We start from the raw sequence: 26,622 nt of genomic DNA, 5'->3' as shown, positions 1-26,622 counted from the left end.
TCATAGTACTATCTTTCTACACAATAAAAACCAATTATACCAAGCATGTTTCATTAGATAGACCATCTAACATCATAGTACTATCTTTCTACGCAATAAAAACCAATTATACCAAGCATGTTTCATTAGATACACCATCTAACATCATAGTACTATCTTACTACACAATAAAAACCAATTATACCAAGCATGTTTCATTAGATACACCATCTAACATCATAGTACTATCTTTCTACACAATAAAAACCAATTATACCAAGCATCTTTCATTAGATAGACCATCTAACATCATAGTACTATCTTACTACACAATAATAACCAATTATACCAAGCATGTTTCATAAGATAGACCATCTAACATCATCGTACTATCTTACTACACAATAAAAACCAATTATACAAAGCATGTTTCAATAGATAGACCATCTAACATTATAGTACTATCTTACTACACAATAAAAACCAATTATACCAAGCATGTTTCATAAGATAGACCATCTAACATCATATTACTATCTTATTACACAATAAAAACCAATTATACCAAGCATGTTTCATTAGATAGACCATCTAACATCATAGTACTATCTTTCTACGCAAGAAAAACCAATTATACAAAGCATGTTTCATTAGATAGACCATCTAATATCATAGTACTATCTTTCTACACAATAATAACCAATTATACCAAGAATGTTACATTAGATAGACCATCTAACATCATAGTACTATCTTTCTAGACAATAAAAACCAATTATACCAAGCATGTTTCATTAGATAGACCATCTAACATCATAGTACTATCTTTCCACACTATAAAAACCAATCATACCAAGCATGTTTCATAAAATAGACCATCTAACATCATAGTACTATCTTTCTACACAATAAAAAACAATTATACCAAGCATGTTTCAGTAAATAGACCATCTAACATCATAGTACTATTTTTCTACACAATAAAAACCAATTATACCAAGCATGTTTCATTAGATAGACCATCTAACATCATAGTACTATCTTACTACACAATAAAAACCATTTATACCAAGCATGTGTTTTTAGATAGACCATCTAACATCATAGTACTATCTTTTTACACAATAAAAACCAATTATACCAAGCATGTTTCATTAGATAGACCATCTAATATCATAGTACTATCTTTCTACGCAATAAAACCAATTATACCTAGCATGTTTCATTAGATACACCATCTAACATCATAGTACTATCTTACTACACAATAAAAACCAATTATACTAAGCATGTTTCATTAGATACACCATCTAACATCATAGTACTATCTTTCTACACAATAAAAACCAATTATACCAAGCATCTTTCATTAGATAGACCATCTAACATCATAGTACTATCTTACTACACAATAAAAACCAATTATACCAAGCATGTTTCATAAGATAGACCATCTAACATCATCGTACTATCTTACTACACAATAAAAACCAATTATACCAAGCATGTTTCAGTAAATAGACCATCTAACATCATAGTACTAATTTTCTACACAATAAAAACCAATTATACCAAGCATGTTTCATTAGATAGACCATCTAACATCATAGTACTATCTTACTACACAATAAAAACCAATTATACCAAGAATGTTACATTAGATAGACAATCTAACATCATAGTACTATCTTTTTACACAATAAAAACCAATTATACCAAGCATGTTTCATTAGATAGACCATCTAACATCATAGTACTATCTTTCTACGCAATAAAACCAATTATACCTAGCATGTTTCATTAGATACACCATCTAACATCATAGTACTATCTTACTACACAATAAAAACCAATTATACTAAGCATGTTTCATTAGATACACCATCTAACATCATAGTACTATCTTTCTACACAATAAAAACCAATTATACCAAGCATCTTTCATTAGATAGACCATCTAACATCATAGTATTATCTTACTACACAATAAAAACCAATTATACCAAGCATGTTTCATAAGATAGACCATCTAACATCATCGTACTATCTTACTACACAATAAAAACCAATTATACAAAGCATGTTTCAATAGATAGACCATCTAACATCATAGTACTATCTTACTACACAATAAAAACCAATTATACCAAGCATGTTTCATAAGATAGACCATCTAACATCATAGCACTATATTACTACACAATAAAAATCAATTATACCAAGCATGATTCAATAGATAGACCATCTAACATCATAGTACTATCTTACTATACCATAAAAACCAATTATACCAAGCATGTTTCATTAGATAGACCATCTAACATCATGGTACTATCTTACTACACAATAAAAATCAATTATACCAAGCATGTTTCATAAGATAGACCATCTAACATCATAGTACTATCTTTCTACACAATACAAACCAATTATACCAAGTATATTTCATTAGATAGACCATCTAACATCATAGTACTATCTTTCTACACAATAAAAACAAATTATACCAAGCATGTTTCATTAGATAGACCATCTAACATCATAGTACTATCTTTCTACAAAATAAAAACCAATTATACCAAGCATGTTTCATTAGATAGACCATTTAACATCATATTACTATCTTTCTACACAATAAAAACCAATTATACCAAGCATGTTTCATTAGGGAGACCATCTAACATCATAGTACTATCTTTCTACACAATAAAAACCAATTATACCAAGCATGTTTCATTAGATAGACCATCTAACATCATAGTACTATCTTTCTACACAATAATAACCAATTATACCAAGCATGTTTCATTAGATACACCATCTAACATCATAGTACTATCTTTCTACAAAATAAAAACCAATTATACCAAGCATGTTTTATTAAATAGACCATCTAACATCATAGTACTATCTTTCTACACAATAAAAACCAATTATACCAAGCATGTTTAATTAGATAGACCATCTAACATCATAGTACTATCTTTCTAGACAATAAAAACCAATTATACCAAGCATGTTTCATTAGATAGACCATCTAACATCATAGTACTATCTTTCCACACTATAAAAACCAATCATACCAAGCATGTTTCATAAAATAGACCATCTAACATCATAGTACTATCTTTCTACACAATAAAAACCAATTATACCAAGCATGTTTCAGTAAATAGACCATCTAACATCGTAGTACTATTTTTCTACACAATAAAAACCAATTATACCAAGCATGTTTCATTAGATAGACCATCTAACATCATAGTACTATCTTACTACACAATAAAAACCATTTATACCAAGCATGTGTTTTTAGATAGACCATCTAACATCATAGTACTATCTTTTTACACAATAAAAACCAATTATACCAAGCATGTTTCATTAGATAGACCATCTAATATCATAGTACTATCTTTCTACGCAATAAAACCAATTATACCTAGCATGTTTCATTAGATACACCATCTAACATCATAGTACTATCTTACTACACAATAAAAACCAATTATACTAAGCATGTTTCATTAGATACACCATCTAACATCATAGTACTATCTTTCTACACAATAAAAACCAATTATACCAAGCATCTTTCATTAGATAGACCATCTAACATCATAGTACTATCTTACTACACAATAAAAACCAATTATACCAAGCATGTTTCATAAGATAGACCATCTAACATCATCGTACTATCTTACTACACAATAAAAACCAATTATACCAAGCATGTTTCATTAGATAGACCATCTAACATCATAGTACTAATTTTCTACACAATAAAAACCAATTATACCAAGCATGTTTCATTAGATAGACCATCTAACATCATAGTACTATCTTACTACACAATAAAATCCAATTATACCAAGAATGTTACATTAGATAGACAATCTAACATCATAGTACTATCTTTTTACACAATAAAAACCAATTATACCAAGCATGTTTCATTAGATAGACCATCTAACATCATAGTACTATCTTTCTACGCAATAAAACCAATTATACCTAGCATGTTTCATTAGATACACCATCTAACATCATAGTACTATCTTACTACACAATAAAAACCAATTATACTAAGCATGTTTCATTAGATACACCATCTAACATCATAGTACTATCTTTCTACACAATAAAAACCAATTATACCAAGCATCTTTCATTAGATAGACCATCTAACATCATAGTATTATCTTACTACACAATAAAAACCAATTATACCAAGCATGTTTCATAAGATAGACCATCTAACATCATCGTACTATCTTACTACACAATAAAAACCAATTATACAAAGCATGTTTCAATAGATAGACCATCTAACATCATAGTACTATCTTACTACACAATAAAAACCAATTATACCAAGCATGTTTCATAAGATAGACCATCTAACATCATAGCACTATATTACTACACAATAAAAATCAATTATACCAAGCATGATTCAATAGATAGACCATCTAACATCATAGTACTATCTTACTATACCATAAAAACCAATTATACCAAGCATGTTTCATTAGATAGACCATCTAACATCATGGTACTATCTTACTACACAATAAAAATCAATTATACCAAGCATGTTTCATAAGATAGACCATCTAACATCATAGTACTATCTTTCTACACAATACAAACCAATTATACCAAGTATATTTCATTAGATAGACCATCTAACATCATAGTACTATCTTTCTACACAATAAAAACAAATTATACCAAGCATGTTTCATTAGATAGACCATCTAACATCATAGTACTATCTTTCTACAAAATAAAAACCAATTATACCAAGCATGTTTCATTAGATAGACCATTTAACATCATATTACTATCTTTCTACACAATAAAAACCAATTATACCAAGCATGTTTCATTAGGGAGACCATCTAACATCATAGTACTATCTTTCTACACAATAAAAACCAATTATACCAAGCATGTTTCATTAGATAGACCATCTAACATCATAGTACTATCTTTCTACACAATAATAACCAATTATACCAAGCATGTTTCATTAGATACACCATCTAACATCATAGTACTATCTTTCTACAAAATAAAAACCAATTATACCAAGCATGTTTTATTAAATAGACCATCTAACATCATAGTACTATCTTTCTACACAATAAAAACCAATTATACCAAGCATGTTTAATTAGATAGACCATCTAACATAATAGTACTATCTTTCTACACAATAAAAACCAATTATACCAAGCATGTTTCATTAGATAGACCATCTAACATCATAGTACTATCTTTCTACACAATAATAACCAATTATATCAAGCATGTTACATGAGATAGGCCATCTAACATCATAGTACTATCTTTCTACACAATAAAAACCAATTATACCAATCATGTTTCATTAGATAGACCATCTAACATCATAGTACTATCTTTCTACACAATAAAAACCAATTATACCAAGCATGTTTCATTAGATAGACCATCTAACATCATAGTACTATCTTTTTACACAATAAAAACCAATTATAACAAGCATGTTTCATTAAATAGACCATCTTATATCATAGTACTATCTTTCTACACAATAAAAACCAATTATACAAAGTATGTTTAAATAGATAGACCATCTAACATCATAGTACTATCTTTCTACACAATAAAAACAAATTATACCAAGCATGTTTCATTAGATAGACCATCTAACATCATAGTACTATCTTTCTACACAATAAAAACCAATTATACCAAGCATGTTTAATAAGATAGACCATCTAACATCATAGTACTATCTTTCTACACAATAAAAACCAATTATACCAAGCATATTTCATTAGATAGACCATCTAACATCATAGTACTATCTTTCTACACAATAAAAACCAATTATACCAAGCATGTTTCATTAGATAGACCATCTAACATCATAGTACTATCTTTTTACAAAATAAAAACCAATTATACCAAGCATGTTTCATTAGATAGACCATCTAACATCATAGTAGTATCTTATGTCGCAATAAAAACCAATTATACCAAGCATGTTTCATTAGATAGACCATCTCACATCATAGTACTATCTTTCTACAAAATAAAAACCAATTATACCAAGCATGTTTCATTAGATAGACCATTTAACATCATATTACTATCTTTCTACACAATAAAAAACAATTATACCAAGCATGTTTCATTAGTGAGACCATCTAACATCATAGTACTATCTTTCTACACAATAAAAACCAATTATACCAAGCATGTTTCATTAGATAGACCATCTAACATCATAGTACTATCTTTCTACACAATAATAACCAATTATACCAAGCATGTTTCATTAGAAACACCATCTAACATCATAGTACTATCTTTCTACAAAATAAAAACCAATTATACCAAGCATGTTTCATTAAATAGACCATCTATAGTACTATCTTTCTACACAATAAAAACCAATTATACCAAGCATGTTTCATTAGATAGACCATCTAACATAATAGTACTATCTTTCTACACAATAAAAACCAATTATACCAAGCATGTTTCATTAGATAGACCATCTAACATCATAGTACTATCTTTCTACACAATAATAACCAATTATATCAAGCATGTTACATGAGATAGGCCATCTAACATCATAGTACTATCTTTCTACACAATAAAAACCAGTTATACCAATCATGTTTCATTAGATAGACCATCTAACATCATAGTACTATCTTTCTACACAATAAAAACCAATTATACCAAGCATGTTTCATTAGATAGACCATCTAACATCATAGTACTATTTTTTTACACAATAAAAACCAATTATACCAAGCATGTTTCATTAAATAGACCATCTAACATCATAGTACTATCTTTCTACACAAAAAAAAACAATTATACCAAGCATGTTTCAATAGATAGACCATCTAACATCATAGTACTATCTTTCTACACAATAAAAACCAATTATACCAAGCATGTTTCATTAGATAAACCATCTAACATCATAGTACTATCTTTCTACACAATAAAAACCAATTATACCAAGCATGTTTCATTAGATAGACCATCTAACATCATAGTACTATCTTATGTCGCAATAAAAACCAATTATACCAAGCATGTTTCATTAAATAGACCATCTAACATCATAGTACTATCTTTCTACAAACTAAAAACCAATTATACCAAGCATGTTTCATTAGATAGACCATCTAACATCATATTACTATCTTTCTACACAATAATAACCAATTATATCAAGCATGTTACATGAGATAGGCACTCTAACATCATAGTACTATCTTTCTACACAATAAAAACCAATTATACCAATCATGTTTCATTAGATAGACCATCTAACATCATAGTACTATCTTTCTACACAATAAAAACCAATTATACCAAGCATGTTTCATTAGATAGACCATCTAACATCATAGTACTATCTTTTTACACAATAAAAACCAATTATACCAAGCATGTTTCATTAAATAGACCATCTAACATCATAGTAATATCTTTCTACACAATAATAACCAATTATATCAAGCATGTTACATGAGATAGGCCATCTAACATCATAGTACTATCTTTCTACACAATAAAAACCAATTATACCAATCATGTTTCATTAGATAGACCATCTAACATCATAGTACTATCTTTCTACACAATAAAAACCAATTATACCAAGCATGTTTCAATAGATAGACCATCTAACATCATAGTACTATCTTTCTACACAATAAAAACCAATTATACCAAGCATGTTTCATTAAATAGACCATCTAACATCATAGTACTATCTTTCTACACAATAAAAACCAATTATACCAAGCATGTTTCATTAGATAGACCATCTAACATCATAGTACTATCTTATGTCGCAATAAAAACCAATTATACCAAGCATGTTTCATTAAATAGACCATCTAACATCATAGTACTATCTTTCTACAAACTAAAAACCAATTATACCAAGCATGTTTCATTAGATAGACCATCTAACATTATAGTACGTTCTTTCTACACAATGAAAACCAATTATACAAATCATGTTTTATTAGATAGACCATCTAACATCATAGTACTATCTTTCTACACAATAAAAACCAATTATACCAAGCATGTTTCATTAGATACACCATCTAACATCATAGTACTATCTTTCTACAAAATAAAAACCAATTATACTAAGCATGTTTCATTAAATAGACCATCTAACATCATAGTACTATCTTTCTACACAATAAAAACCAATTATACCAAGCATGTTTAATTAGATAGACCATCTAACATAATAGTACTATCTTTCTACACAATAACCAGGTGCTCCGCAGGGCGCAGCTTTATACGACCGCAGAGGTCGAACCCTGAACAGTTGGGGCAAGTATGGACAAAACATTCTAGCGTGATACAGCTCTGACTTTGGATTGTGATCAAATTTTTGACATTACATGGTTTCTTTTTACACAAAACAAATGTCAAGATTTTACAAATTTTACAATTAAAGATTTCTTCTTCAAACTTTTTAAATCTAAAATTAAATAGTTGACACAGCATAGGTTTCTGACACAGAATGAATGTGGTCTAATGAACTTAAAAGTTTGTTTTTGCCTTTGAGCAATTCACTATGCTGTTGAATATTAATCCTCTCAAAAAAATGTTTGAAGAAATTTTCTTTTTATTTATGAAATCTGAAATGAGAAAAATTTAACCCCCCCCCTTTTTTCACATCCCCGTTTCCCTTTTTCCAAAACTGATATCAATTCAAATTTCTAATGGAGTTTGCAACAATAACTACTCTTTTAAATACATCATAAAATATTAAAATGTAAAATAAAGTGCTTGTTATCACTGAATGGTAAAGATTGGTTGGTAGTAAAAGTGAATATACATTGTTTATTGTATAAAACAATAAAAAAAACTTCATCAGCAACATTTTATATTGGCAAATTTCCAATGAAGTTATTTACATAAAGTTATTGGCAAATAAAAATAGAAAATGACATCATAGTCATGTCTGGCAAATGTCCAACATACATTATCTAAAAACATTTTAGATAAGATAAGGAAATAAGATGTAAAAAAACTGCTTGTTATCACTGAATGGTAAAGATTATTTTAATTTATCAGTTGGTAGTAAAAAGTGAATATGCATTGTATATTGTATATAACAAAGATTTAAAGTTGATTCTGGACAAAGAAAGATAACTCCAATTAAAAAAAATCTTGCTATTGCACAATATTTTGCAATTAGATATTTCTTGCTTACTATTCTGGACAAAGAAAGATAACTCTAATTAAAAAAAAATTTGCTATTTCACAATATTGTGCAATTAGATATTTCTTGCCATTGCGCAATACTGTGCAATTGAAAAGACTTGCTATTGCACAATACTTAATATAATAATTTTAGATCCTGATTTGGACCAACTTGAAAACTGGGCCCATAATAAAAAATCTAAGTACATTTTTGGATTCAGCATATCAAAGAACCCCAAGATTTCAATTTTTGTTAAAATCAGACTAAGTTTAATTTTGGACCCTTTGGACTTTAGTGTAGACCAATTTGAAAACAGGACCAAAAATGAAGAATCTACATACACAGTTAGATTTGGTATATCAAAGAACCCCATTTATTCAATTTTTGATGAAATCAAACAAAGTTTAATTTTGGACCCCGATTTGGACCAACTTGAAAACTGGGCCAATAATGAAGAATCTAAGTACATTTTTAGATTCAGCATATCAAAGAACCTAACTGATTCATTTTTTGTCAAAATCAAACTAAGTTTAATTTTGGACCCTTTGGACCTTAATGTAGACCAATTTGAAAACGGGACCAAAAGTTAAGAATCTACATACACAGTCATGACAGTTCGATTCGGCATATCAAAGAACCCCAATTATTCAATTTTGATGAAATCAAACAAAGTTTAATTTTGGACCCTTTGGGCCCCTTATTCTGTTGGGACCAAAACTCCCAAAATCAATACCAACCTTCCTTTTATGGTCATAAACCTTGTGTTTAAATTTCATAGATTTCTATTTACTTATACTAACGTTATGGTGCGAAAACCAAGAAAAATGCTTATTTGGGTCCCTTTTTGGCCCCTAATTCCTAAACTGTTGGGACCTAAACTCCCAAAATCAATACCAACCTTCCTTTTGTAGTCATTAACATTGTGTTTAAATTTCATTGATTTCTATTTACTTAAACTAAAGTTATTGTGCGAAAACCAAGAATAATGCTTATTTGGGCCCTTTTTTGGCCTCTAATTCCTAAACTGTTGAAACCAAAACTCCCAAAATCAATCCCAACCGTTCTTTTGTGGTCATAAACCTTGTGTCAAAATTTCATAGATTTCTATTAACTTAAACTAAAGTTATAGTGCGAAAACCAAGAAAATGCTTATTTGGGCCCTTTTTGGCCCCTAATTCCTAAAATGTTGGGACCAAAACTCCCAAAATCAATACCAACCTTCCTTTTGTGGTCATAAACCTTGTGTTAAAATTTCATAGATTTCCATTCACTTTTACTAAAGTTAGAGTGCGAAAACTAAAAGTATTCGGACGACGACGACGACGACAACGACGACAACGACGCCGACGACACCAACATAATAGCAATATACGACGAAAAATTTTTCAAATTTTGCGGTCGTATAAAAACCAATTATACCAAGCATGTTTCATTAGATAGACCATCTAACATCATAGTACTATCTTTCTACACAATAATAACCAATTATACCAAGCATGTTACATGAGATAGGCCATCTAACATCATGGTACTATCTTTCTACACAATAAAAACCAATTATACCAAGCATGTTTCAAAAGATAGACCAACTAATATCATAGTACTATCTTTCTACACAATAAAAACCAATTATACCAAGCATGTTTCATTAGGTAGACCATCTAACATAATAGTACTATCTTTCTACACAATAAAAACCAATTATACCAAGCATGTTTCAAAAGATAGACCAACTAATATCATAGTACTATCTTTCTACACAATAAAAACCAATTATACCAAGCATGTTTCATTAGATAGACCATCTAACATCATAGCACTATCTTTCTACACAATAAAAACCAATTATACCAAGCATGTTTCATTAGATAGACCATCTAACATCATAGTACCATCTTTTTACATAATTAAAACCAATTATACCAAGCATGTTTCATTAGATAGACCATCTAACATCATAGTACTATCTTTCTACACAATAAAAACCAATTATACCAAGCATATTTTATTATATAGACCATCTAACATCATAGTACTATCTTTCTACACAATAAAAACCAATTATACCAAGCATGTTTCAAAAGATAGACCATCTAACATCATAGTACTATCTTTCTACACAATAAAAACAAATTATACCAAGCATGTTTGATTAGATAGACCATCTAACATCATAGTACTATCTTTCTACACAATAAAAACCAATTACACCAAGCATGTTTCATAAGATAGACCATCTAACATCATAGTACTATCTTTCTACACAATAAAAACCAATTATACCAAGCATATTTCATCAGATAGACCATCTAACATCATAGTACTATCTTTCTACACAATAAAAACCAATTATACCAAGCATGTTTCATTAGATAGACCATCTAACATCATAGTACTATCTTTTTACAAAATAAAAACCAATTATACCAAGCATGTTTCATTAGATAGACCATCTAACATCATAGTAGTATCTTATGTCTTAATAAAAACCAATTATACCAAGCATGTTTAATTAGATAGACCATCTAACATCATAGTAGTATCTTATGTCTTAATAAAAACCAATTATACCAAGCATGTTTAATTAGATAGACCATCTAACATCATAGTACTATCTTTCTACAAAATAAAAACCAATTATACCAAGCATGTTTCATTAGATAGACCATTTAACATCATATTACTATCTTTCTACACAATAAAAACCAATTATACCAAGCATGTTTCATTATCTAACATCATAGTACTATCTTTCTACACAATAATAACCAATTATACCAAGCATGTTTCATTAGATACACCATCTAACATCATAGTACTATCTTTCTACAAAATAAAAACCAATTATACCAAGCATGTTTCATTAGATAGACCATCTAACATTATAGTACTATCTTGCTACACAATAAAAACCAATTATACCAAGCATGTTTCATTAGATAGACCATCTTACATCATAGTACTATCTTATGTCGCAATAAAAACCAATTATACCAAGCATGTTTCATTAGATAGACCATATAACATCATAGTACTATCTTTCTACACAATAAAAACAAATTATACCAAGCATGTTTCATTAGATAGACCATCTAACATCATAGTACTATCTTTCTACACAATAAAAACCAATTATACCAAGCATGTTTCATTAGATAGACCATCTAACATAATAGTACTATCTTTCTACACAATAAAAACCAATTATACCAAGCATGTTTCAAAAGATAGACCAACTAATATCATAGTACTATCTTTCTACACAATAAAAACCAATTATACCAAGCATGTTTCATTAGATAGACCATCTAACATCATAGCACTATCTTTCTACACAATAAAAACAAATTATACCAAGCATGTTTCATTAGATAGACCATCTAACATCATAGTACTATCTTTTTACACAATTAAAACCAATTATACCAAGCATGTTTCATTAGATAGACCATCTAACATCATAGTACTATCTTTCTACACAATAAAAACCAATTATACCAAGCATATTTCATTAGATAGACCATCTTACATCATAGTACTATCTTATGTCGCAATAAAAACCAATTATACCAAGCATGTTTCATTAGATAGACCATATAACATCATAGTACTATCTTTCTACACAATAAAAACAAATTATACCAAGCATGTTTCATTAGATAGACCATCTAACATCATAGTACTATCTTTCTTCACAATAAAAACCAATTATACCAAGCATGTTTCATTAGATAGACCATCTAACATCATAGTACTATCTTTCTACACAATAAAAACCAATTATACCAAGCATATTTCATTAGATAGACCATCTAACATCATAGTAGTATCTTATGTCGCAATAAAAACCAATTATACGAAGCATGTTTCATTAGATAGACCATCTAACATCATAGTACTATCTTTCTACAAAATAAAAACCAATTATACCAAGCATGTTTCATTAGATAGACCATTTAACATCATATTACTATCTTTCTACACAACAAAAAACAATTATATCAAGCATGTTTCATTAGTGAGACCATCTAACATCATAGTACTATCTTTCTACACAATAAAAACCAATTATACCAAGCATGTTTTATTAGATAGACCATCTAACATCATAGTACTATCTTTCTACACAATAATAACCAATTATACCAAGCATGTTTCATTAGATACACCATCTAACATCATAGTACTATCTTTCTACAAAATAAAAACCAATTATACCAAGCATGTTTCATTAAATAGACAATCTAACATCATAGTACTATCTTTCTACACAATAAAAACCAATTATACCAAGCATGTTTCATTAGATAGACCATCTAACATAATAGTACTATCTTTCTACACAATAAAAACCAATTATACCAAGCATGTTTCATTAGATAGACCATCTAACATCATAGTACTATCTTTCTACTCAATAAAAACCAATTATACCAAGCATGTTTCATTAGATAGACCATCTGACATAATAGTACTATCTTTCTACACAATAAAAACCAATTATACCAAGCATGTTTCATTAGATAGACCATCTAACATCATAGTACTATCTTTCTACACAATAATAACCAATCATATCAAGCATGTTACATGAGATAGGCCATCTAACATCATAGTACTATCTTTCTACACAATAAAAACCAATTATACAAATCATGTTTCATTAGATAGACCATCTAACATCATAGTACTATCTTTCTACACAATAAAAACCAATTATACCAAGCATGTTTCATTAGATAGACCATCTAACATCATAGTACTATCTTTCTACACAATAAAAACCAATTATACAAAGGATGTTTCAATAGATAGACCATCTAACATCATAGTACTATCTTTCTACACAATAAAAACCAATTATACCAAGCATGTTTCATTAGATAGACCATCTAACATCATAGTACTATCTTTCTACACAATAAAAACCAATTATACCAAGCATGTTTCATTAGATAGACCATCTAACATCATAGTACTATCTTTCTACACAATAAAAACCAATTATACCAAGCATGTTTCATTAGATAGACCATCTAACATTATAGTACTATCTTGCTTCACAATAAAAACCAATTATACCAAGCATGTTTCATTAGATAGACCATCTTACATCATAGTACTATCTTATGTCGCAATAAAAACCAATTATACCAAGCATGTTTCATTAGATAGACCATATAACATCATAGTACTATCTTTCTACACAATAAAAACAAATTATACCAAGCATGTTTCATTAGATAGACCATCTAACATCATAGTACTATCTTTCTACACAATAAAAAACAATTATACCAAGCATTTAAAAAAAAATAGACCATCTAACATCATAGTATTATCTTTCTACACAATAAAAACCAATTATACCAAGTATGTTTCATTAGATAGACCATCTAACATCATAGTACTATCTTTTTACACAATAACAACAAATTATACAAAGCTTGTTTACTTAGATAGACCATCTAACATCATAGTACTATCTTTCTACACAATAAAAACCAAATATACCAAGCATGTTTCAAACGATAGACCATCTAACATCATAGTACTATCTTTCTACACAATAAAAACAAATTATACCAAGCATGTTTGATTAGATAAACCATCTAACAGCATAGTACTATCTTTCTACACAATAAAAACCAATTATACCAAGCATGTTTCATAAGATAGACCATCTAACATCATAGTACTATCTTTCTACACAATAAAAACCAATTATACCAAGCATGTTTCATTAGATAGACCATCTAACATCATAGTACTATCTTTTTACAAAATAAAAACCAATTATACCAAGCATGTTTCATTAGATAGACCATCTAACATCATAGTAGTATCTTATGTCGCAATAAAAACCAATTATACCAAGCATGTTTCATTAGATAGACCATCTAACATCATAGTACTATCTTTCTACAAAATAAAAACCAATTATACCAAGCATGTTTCATTAGATAGACCATTTAACATCATATTACTATCTTTCTACACAATAAAAACCAATTATACCAAGCATGTTTCATTATCTAACATCATAGTACTATCTTTCTACACAATAATAACCAATTATACCAAGCATGTTTCATTAGATACACCATCTAACATCATAGTACTATCTTTCTACAAAATAAAAACCAATTATACCAAGCATGTTTCATTAGATAGACCATCTAACATTATAGTACTATCTTGCTACACAATAAAAACCATTTATATCAAGCATGTTTCATTAGATAGACCATCTTACATCATAGTACTATCTTATGTCGCAATAAAAACCAATTATACCAAGCATGTTTCATTAGATAGACCATATAACATCATAGTACTATCTTTCTACACAAAAAAAACAAATTATACCAAGCATGTTTCATTAGATAGACCATCTACAATCATAGTACTATCTTTCTACACAATAAAAACCAATTATACCAAGCATGTTTCATTAAATAGACCATCTAACATCATAGTACTATCTTTCTACACAATAAAAACCAATTATACCAAGCATATTTCATAAGATAGACCATCTAACATCATAGTACTATCTTTCTACACAATAAAAACCAATTATACCAAGCATGTTTCATTAGATAGACCATCTAACATCATAGTACTATCTTTCTACACAATAAAAACAAATTATACCAAGCATGTTTCATTAGATAGACCATTTAACATCATATTACTATCTTTCTACACAATAAAAAACAATTATATCAAGCATGTTTCATTAGTGAGACCATCTAACATCATAGTACTATCTTTCTACACAATAAAAACCAATTATACCAAGCATGTTTCATTAGATAGACCATCTAACATCATAGTACTATCTTTCTACACAATAATAACCTATTATACCAAGCATGTTTCATTAGATACACCATCTAACATCATAGTACTATCTTTCTACAAAATAAAAACCAATTATACCAAGCATGTTTCATTAAATAGACCATCTAACATCATAGTACTATCTTTCTACACAATAAAAACCAATTATACCAAGCATGTTTCATTAGATAGACCATCTAACATCATAGTACTATCTTTCTACAAAATAAAAACCAATTATACCAAGCATGTTTCATTAAATAGACCATCTAACATCATAGTACTATCTTTCTACAAAATAAAAACCAATTATACCAAGCATGTTTCATTAAATAGACCATCTAACATCATAGTACTATCTTTCTACACAATAAAAACCAATTATACCAAGCATGTTTCATTAGATAGACCATCTAACATCATAGTACTATCTTTTTACACAATAAAAACCAATTATACCAAGCATGTTTCATTAAATAGACCATCTAACATCATAGTACTATCTTTCTACACAATAAAAACCAATTATACAAAGGATGTTTCAATAGATAGACCATCTAACATCATAGTACTATCTTTCTACACAATAAAAACAAATTATACCAAGCATGTTTCATTAGATAGACCATCTAACATCATAGTACTATCTTTCTACACAATAAAAAACAATTATACCAAGCATTTTAAAAAACATAGACCATATAGCATCATAGTACTATCTTTCTACACAATAAAAACCAATTATACCAAGCATGTTTCATTAGATAGACCATCTAACATCATAGTACTATCTTTCTACACAATAAAAACCAATTATACCAAGCATGTTTCATTAGATAGACCATCTAACATCATAGTACTATCTTTCTACACAATAAAAACCAATTATACCAAGCATGTTTCAATTGATAGACCATCTAACATCATAGTACTATCTTTCTACACAATGAAAACAAATTATACCAAACATGTTTGATTAGATAGACCATCTAACATCATAGTACTATCTTTCTACACAATAAAAACCAATTATACCAAGCATGTTTCATAAGATAGACCATCTAACATCATAGTACTATCTTTCTACACAATAAAAACCAATTATACCAAGCATATTTCATTAGATAGACCATCTAACATCATAGTACTATCTTTCTACACAATAAAAACCAATTATACCAAGCATGTTTCATTAGATAGACCATCTAACATCATAGTACTGTCTTTTTACAAAATAAAAACCAATTATACCAAGCATGTTTCATTAGATAGACCATATAACATCATAGTAGTATCTTATGTCGCAATAAAAACCAATTATACAAAGCATGTTTCATTAGATAGACCATCTAACATCATAGTACTATCTTTCTACAAAATAAAAACCAATTATACCAAGCATGTTTCATTAGATATACCATTTAACATCATATTACTATCTTTCTACACAATAAAAAACAATTATACCAAGCATGTTTCATAAGTGAGACCATCTAACATCATAGTACTATCTTTCTACACAATAAAAACCAATTATACCAAGCATGTTTCATTAGATAGACCATCTAACATCATAGTACTATCTTTCTACGCAATAAAAACCAATTATACCAAGCATGTTTCATTAGATAGACCATCTAACATCATAGTACTGTCTTTTTACAAAATAAAAACCAATTATACCAAGCATGTTTCATTAGATAGACCATCTAACATCATAGTAGTATCTTATGTCGCAATAAAAACCAATTATACAAAGCATGTTTCATTAGATAGACCATCTAACATCATAGTACTATCTTTCTACAAACTAAAAACCAATTATACCAAGCATGTTTCATTAGATATACCATTTAACATCATATTACTATCTTTCTACACAATAAAAAACAATTATACCAAGCATGTTTCATTAGTGAGACCATCTAACATCATAGTACTATCTTTCTACACAATAAAAACAAATTATACCAAGCATGTTTCATTAGATAGACCATCTAACATCATAGTACTATCTTTCTACACAATAATAACCAATTATACCAAGCATGTTTCATTAGATACACCATCTAACATCATAGTACTATCTTTCTACAAAATAAAAACCAATTATACCAAGCATGTTTCATTAAATAGACCATCTAACATCATAGTACTATCTTTCTACACAATAAAAACCAATTATACCAAGCATGTTTCATTAGATAGACCATCTAACATAATAGTACTATCTTTCTACACAATAAAAACCAATTATACCAAGCATGTTTCATTAGATAGACCATCTAACATCATAGTACTATCTTTCTACACAATAATAACCAATTATATCAAGCATGTTACATGAGATAGGCCATCTAACATCATAGTACTATCTTTCTACACAATAAAAACCAATTATACCAATCATGTTTCATTAGATAGACCATCTAACATCATAGTACTATCTTTCTACACAATAAAAACCAATTATACCAAGCATGTTTCATTAGATAGACCATCTAACATCATAGTACTATCTTTTTACACAATAAAAACCAATTATACCAAGCATGTTTCATTAAATAGACCATCTAACATCATAGTACTATCTTTCTACACAAAAAAAAAACAATTATACCAAGCATGTTTCATTAGATAGACCATCTAACATCATAGTAGTATCTTATGTCTTAATAAAAACCAATTATACCAAGCATGTTTCATTAGATAGACCATCTAACATTATAGTACTATCTTATGTCGCAATAAAAACCAATTATACCAAGCATGTTTCATTAGATAGCCCATCTAACATCATAGTACTATCTTTCTACAAACTAAAAACCAATTATACCAAGCATGTTTCATTAGATAGACCATCTAACATCATAGTACTATCTTTCTACACAATGAAAACCAATTATACCAATCATGTTTTATTAGATAGACCATCTAAAATCATAGTACTATCTTTCTACACAATAAAAACCAATTATACCAAGCATGTTTCATTAGATAGACCATCTAACATCATAGTACTATCTTTCTACAAAATAAAAACCAATTATACCAAGCATGTTTCATTAAATAGACCATTTAACATCATAGTACTATCTTTCTACACAATAAAAACCAATTATACCAAGCATGTTTCATTAGATAGACCATCTAACATAATAGTACTATCTTTCTACACAATAAAAACCAATTATACCAAGCATGTTTCATTAGATAGACCATCTAACATCATAGTACTATCTTTCTACACAATAATAACCAATCATACCAAGCATGTTACATGAGATAGGCCATCTAACATCATAGTACTATCTTTCTACACAATAAAAACCAATTATACCAAGCATGTTTCAAAAGATAGACCAACTTATATCATAGTACTATCTTTCTACACAATAAAAACCAATTATACCAAGCATGTTTCATTAGATAGACCATCTAACATAATAGTACTATCTTTCTACACAATAAAAACCAATTATACCAAGCATGTTTCAAAAGATAGACCAACTAATATCATAGTACTATCTTTCTATACAATAAAAACCAATTATACCAAGCATGTTTCATTAGATAGACCATCTAACATAATAGTACTATCTTTCTACACAATAAAAACCAATTATACCAAGCATGTTTCATTAGATAGACCATCTAACATCATAGTAGTATCTTATGTCGCAATAAAAACCAATTATACAAAGCATGTTTCATTAGATAGACCATCTAACATCATAGTACTATCTTTCTACAAACTAAAAACCAATTATACCAAGCATGTTTCATTAGATATACCATTTAACATCATATTACTATCTTTCTACACAATAAAAAACAATTATACCAAGCATGTTTCATTAGTGAGACCATCTAACATCATAGTACTATCTTTCTACACAATAAAAACCAATTATACCAAGCATGTTTCATTAGATAGACCATCTAACATCATAGTACTATCTTTCTACACAATAATAACCAATTATACCAAGCATGTTTCATTAGATACACCATCTAACATCATAGTACTATCTTTCTACAAAATAAAAACCAATTATACCAAGCATGTTTCATTAAATAGACCATCTAACATCATAGTACTATCTTTCTACACAATAAAAACCAATTATACCAAGCATGTTTCATTAGATAGACCATCTAACATAATAGTACTATCTTTCTACACAATAAAAACCAATTATACCAAGCATGTTTCATTAGATAGACCATCTAACATCATAGTACTATCTTTCTACACAATAATAACCAATTATATCAAGCATGTTACATGAGATAGGCCATCTAACATCATAGTACTATCTTTCTACACAATAAAAACCAATTATACCAATCATGTTTCATTAGATAGACCATCTAACATCATAGTACTATCTTTCTACACAATAAAAACCAATTATACCAAGCATGTTTCATTAGATAGACCATCTAACATCATAGTACTATCTTTTTACACAATAAAAACCAATTATACCAAGCATGTTTCATTAAATAGACCATCTAACATCATAGTACTATCTTTCTACACAAAAAAAAAACAATTATACCAAGCATGTTTCATTAGATAGACCATCTAACATCATAGTAGTATCTTATGTCTTAATAAAAACCAATTATACCAAGCATGTTTCATTAGATAGACCATCTAACATTATAGTACTATCTTATGTCGCAATAAAAACCAATTATACCAAGCATGTTTCATTAGATAGCCCATCTAACATCATAGTACTATCTTTCTACAAACTAAAAACCAATTATACCAAGCATGTTTCATTAGATAGACCATCTAACATCATAGTACTATCTTTCTACACAATGAAAACCAATTATACCAATCATGTTTTATTAGATAGACCATCTAAAATCATAGTACTATCTTTCTACACAATAAAAACCAATTATACCAAGCATGTTTCATTAGATAGACCATCTAACATCATAGTACTATCTTTCTACAAAATAAAAACCAATTATACCAAGCATGTTTCATTAAATAGACCATTTAACATCATAGTACTATCTTTCTACACAATAAAAACCAATTATACCAAGCATGTTTCATTAGATAGACCATCTAACATAATAGTACTATCTTTCTACACAATAAAAACCAATTATACCAAGCATGTTTCATTAGATAGACCATCTAACATCATAGTACTATCTTTCTACACAATAATAACCAATCATACCAAGCATGTTACATGAGATAGGCCATCTAACATCATAGTACTATCTTTCTACACAATAAAAACCAATTATACCAAGCATGTTTCAAAAGATAGACCAACTTATATCATAGTACTATCTTTCTACACAATAAAAACCAATTATACCAAGCATGTTTCATTAGATAGACCATCTAACATAATAGTACTATCTTTCTACACAATAAAAACCAATTATACCAAGCATGTTTCAAAAGATAGACCAACTAATATCATAGTACTATCTTTCTATACAATAAAAACCAATAATACCAAGCATGTTTCATTAGATAGACCATCTAACATCATAGCACTATCTTTCTACACAATAAAAACCAATTATACCAAGCATGTTTCATTAGATAGTCCATCTAACATCATAGTACTATCTTTTTACACAATTAAAACCAATTATACCAAGCATGTTTCAAAAGATAGACCATCTAACATAATAGTACTATCTTTCTACACAATAAAAACCAATTATACCAAGCATGTTTCAAAAGATAGACCAACTAACAAATTCAGTAATTTTTTCATTTGTAAAGGGGCATAACTCTAGAAAAGTAATAGTAATACCATCAAAATTTGAATTTCATCTGTATTTTGTTGCAATAAGAATTGTGTATAAGTTTTATAACGTTAGGTTGAGGGAAACTTAAGTTTGAGAAAGAAAACGACGAAAAATTCAGCAATTTTTTAATATGTTAACAAGCATACATTTATTTTTGGCATTGCACAAGTCATGTCTTCTTTGACTGTTCATGACGTTGAAATACTAAATCTCTGGGATCTGTTTTAGTTGATTTTAGTCTCTGATGCAAGATTTTTTTTTAATTAATTGTTTTTGGCGTTTCAGTAACTAAGAGTACTCTCAAATCGTACTTTCTTGTTTATTTGACCTGTTGATACTATTTGTAATGCTCTTTAGTTATTTAATGTTTACTTATTCAGGGATGTAGCTGGTCTATATACCAGCTTTGATAAGTGTTTGATAGTACTATACATTTTCTCTAGAAAGGTTAAAATTATGCCACTAAAATTCAAACTTGATCTGTGTTTTGCGTAATAAGCATTGTGTATATGTTTCAAACATTTGGTCGAGTCAAACTATAACATCCATAGCTAAGGCTGCGGCATAAAAATGTTGGTTATCCCCATTATTATTCAATCTATTGATAACTTACGTTACTATCCTTATAAATCTATCTATAATCAGCTTGCATGTTAAATAGTCTAGAGCTGTTCCATTGAATTCGTCTTCTTTTTCTGTTTCTTGAGGAAGTTAAATCAACCTGTTCAGTCACTATAAAGTGTTACAATTCGTATTTAGACGCAACACATAAATAGTGACCAAAAAGGTACCGCAATCTCAGGATGAACACTTACATAAAAAAAAAAATATGAACACACCTCTTATGTCTCACCCCGCAACATTCTGTATGTATGTTTCTATCCCTAGTCAGGAGTCGGTCATTCAGTGGTTGTCCTTTGTTTATGTGTTACATATTTGTTTTTGATAGATTGGACTGTTAGATTTCTCGTTTGAATTGTTTTACAATGTCATTTCGGGGCCTTTTATAGCTGACTATATGGTATGGGCTTTGCTAATTGTTGATGGCCATACTGTGCCCTATAGTTGTTAACTTCTGTGTCATTTGATCTCTTGTGGAGAGTAGTCTCATTGGCAATCATACCACATCTTCTCTTTGACATAAAATATTTTAACCTTCGTTCTAAAAAACACATGTCCAAAACTGGAATATGATTTGATTGCGTTAAAGATCTGAACACAGACAGAAACACTAACATGACTAAATCCATATATTTTTGTTCAAGCATAATTGATTTGAAGTCATACTCTCCTCGTACATACTTGAATTTAACACGAGATGGATTGTATGAATAAATGATATCATTATTTTGAAACTTTCGGATGCACAATTAAATTTCCTAATGGTGCACATGCGCAGAAGCGTAACCAATTTGATTAAGATTAACCCGAATAATCCAGTTGTTTCATTTGGATTATTCCAATTATTAATGTATCAAAGGCAATTATAACAACAATCAGTGAGAATTATTATTATGTCCTATTAATGCTCCAAAACAAGCCATTAACTTTTAATTATTTTCATGTGTTTTCGTGAATTTCGAGAATTTATACCATTTAAATATCTGAAAAGGTTTATTTAACTTAAATACCCATAATATTAATATTTTAGTATTATGCGTCCTTGATAAAAGTAAGGAGAACGAACCCAGGGCCTTACTGCTGATTAATGTTGATGTTTGAGTTCTTTTATATACGTTATAATATGAATATACCCAATAATCTAGAAAACTTGCAATAAAAACATAATCAACCTAGTTGTTTTATACTCATCTAAAATAGATATTTTTCAAAGGTCTTTTTTATTTTTTTACCGTACACCTTTTACATTTATTGACATTATAATAAAAATCATAAAAATTTATGAATTACAATTAATATATATCTTTATTTTTATTTCTTATATACATGATAAATATATTTTTTATTGGGGCCGGATCGATTTTACATATGGGATGGATCGACGTTGGGCCGGATCGACTTGGGCCGGATCTACGTGGGGCCAGATCGACCCAAAAGCTTATTCTTGCTGTGACACTTTCCTGTCGCAGAAAGGGATCAAGGCAAGAAATAAAATAGCCTTTCATGACTTCACAAAAATAACATATTTTATATTTTTCCAGCACCAGCAATAATTTTATCCCTCTATACAGGTATAAACACCATATAGAGGGTTTGTTCCCAACCGGATAAATAAAACTTAGATATGATGTCTTCTCCTTGTACATTTTTTGTACTTAGCTACAAAAGGACAGCAGGAGTCTACATGCCAGTTTGTAGAATTTGAAGCGTTTTACGTTTTTGTGGTTTTATCATAGAGTATTGACCCTTTGACTGCCATGGCATTGAAAAACGTTTTACCTTTGACTGCTAAGAATCGGCCTGGCTTCGAACTTTATCAAACAGCGCCATGGCAACCCTGACAACAATTGATAACGTCACGCTATTCTGCATGGTACCTGTATATGATTGCTCGTGTGATGACACCACAGTATGTCTGCTTCGTTCATTTATCACTCTCAAGTGTCGAATGTTTTTACTGTATTTGTGTTTTTTTTATATTTGATCAGTCTTTTAATTGGTGTTAATTGCAATTTATTAGTATTTGTAAAAACTGATAGCCTCATTGACTTTAATGGTATTCAGAAAATCTGTGCCACATGGCCAATATTTTGGCCTTAAAGTTATTTCTCAAAAATGCCACGGCCCATTTTAAATCGTTTGTGTTGTATGAAATAAACCATAATTAGTTATGGTGACAACACCAGTGTTTAGTTTAAAATATTTAACGGTTTTACTTCGATTGACATCAGAAGAAGTGTGACGTCTTTTGCATCACTTTTAAATTCACGACAGGCTCCCGTTCTAGAACAAACTCTATGTGTAATATGCTTTATTAAACTCAAATGTTCGGATTTGTGTATCAGATCGGACGCCCGGTATTTTTATGTCTCCTGCATGCGTTTAGCTCAGTAATAAAAAATCAAAGGTTGTAGACTCAAATTCCTGGAAAGAGAAGTCACTTCAGTTCCTATACTCAGAAGTTCCTAAATTATACAGAAGTGCCGCTGTAATGGAGTCCGTTTAAACGGTTTTTGATATGTCAAATAGAAGATTGGGGGGGAAACTTTACATCAAATATTTATGAATTGAATGATGGTAGTTTCAAGAAAACAATAAAATTTGGTTAAAAATATAAATATATGAATTGGTGGGTATTTTGAATTTAAACAAAAATCTAACTAGTGTCGGATTCTGGGGGAGTACATGTGCTTAAATAAAAAATATTTTCTGCACAAAAAGGTCCAAAACATTTTTCGGCTCGCTCGACTCGGCAAAACATCCACATCATTTCAACCCTGGCTACGCCACTGCCTTGGATCCCCAATAGAACAAGCAGAGCTTGCATTGCTCACAAGTTTGTTTTTTTGCTTAAATCTTTCATCAATAACTGTTTTTGCTTTTCAATTTATATTTAATAATAAGAGGCTTACAAATGCCAATACAATGTTCATTGTATCTGTCATATTTTCATTAAAAGCAAATAAATGCATTTTACCCATTTGTTCCATTTTAACCATAGTGTCTTTGTTTCTTGAAGTACAAGGAAATAAAATAAAAATTTATACTAAATTCATTTGCGAAGATTTATATAGTTAAAAAAAAAATAAAACAACTTGTGTAATTTTCCTTAAAGGTCAATAACTCCGTAACGGGTCAATTGACAATTTTTGTCATAAAAAACATTTTTGAAGATGTTACTTTGCTGAACATTTTTTGCTGTTTACAGTTTATCTTTATCTTTAATTAATTTCATACAAAAACTAAAAAAAATCCTTAAAATAACCAATTTAGTGGCAGGAACCCAACAATGGCAGCCATGTTTGTCAATGGATCAAAACTTCGGATACAATTTATAAGCAAGATACCAGATAATTAAGGAAATTTTTTTTTGTTAAAGTTTGAAATCTTTGGCCCAGTAGTTTCAGAGAAGGTTTTTTGAAATAGTTAACAACAGATGATGATGGACGCCAAGTCATTAGTGATAACATAAGCTCAAATGGTTAAAGCTAACAAGAATGTGTCCCCAGTACATGAATAGCCCATCCACACTATCATTTTCTATGTTCAGTGGACCTTGAAAATGGGGGAAAATTTCTAGTTTGGCATAAAAATTACAAAGATTATAAAATAGAAAACATGAGCCCTAAGTTTCAAGTTGATTGGACTTCAACTTCATCAAAAACTACCTCTACCAAAAACTTTAACCAATCCTTTAACCTGAAGCGGGACAGACAGACGGAAGGACAAACGGACGGAAGAACTAACCAATGGATGGACAGATGAACAAATGGACAGACAAAAGAACGAATGAATGGACGCACAGAACAGAAAACATAATGCACCAAAATGGGGCATAATAAATGGGACATTAAAATGGGTTTTAATCGATCCTACAAACTATCCATGTTTATGTAATAAGGAGTACTGTCTTTTGGTATGTATAACAAACACATTTACATTTATACCCTGTGTGTTATACATGACTACAAATATTTTCTTAGTTTTTTTTTCAGGTCCAAAATTGGACCAAGAAATTTCCAATTGAAGTGAAAAGTAAGGATTTTTTTTGCTCAAACCTTGATTGTTTTTTATGTGTTATAATATTAATATTCTTGATTTGTCATGTTTTATTC

This window comes from Mytilus galloprovincialis, chromosome 9, assembly GCF_965363235.1.
Source record: "Mytilus galloprovincialis chromosome 9, xbMytGall1.hap1.1, whole genome shotgun sequence".
Taxonomy (NCBI): domain Eukaryota; kingdom Metazoa; phylum Mollusca; class Bivalvia; order Mytilida; family Mytilidae; genus Mytilus; species Mytilus galloprovincialis.
This window is presented reverse-complemented; position numbering follows the sequence as displayed.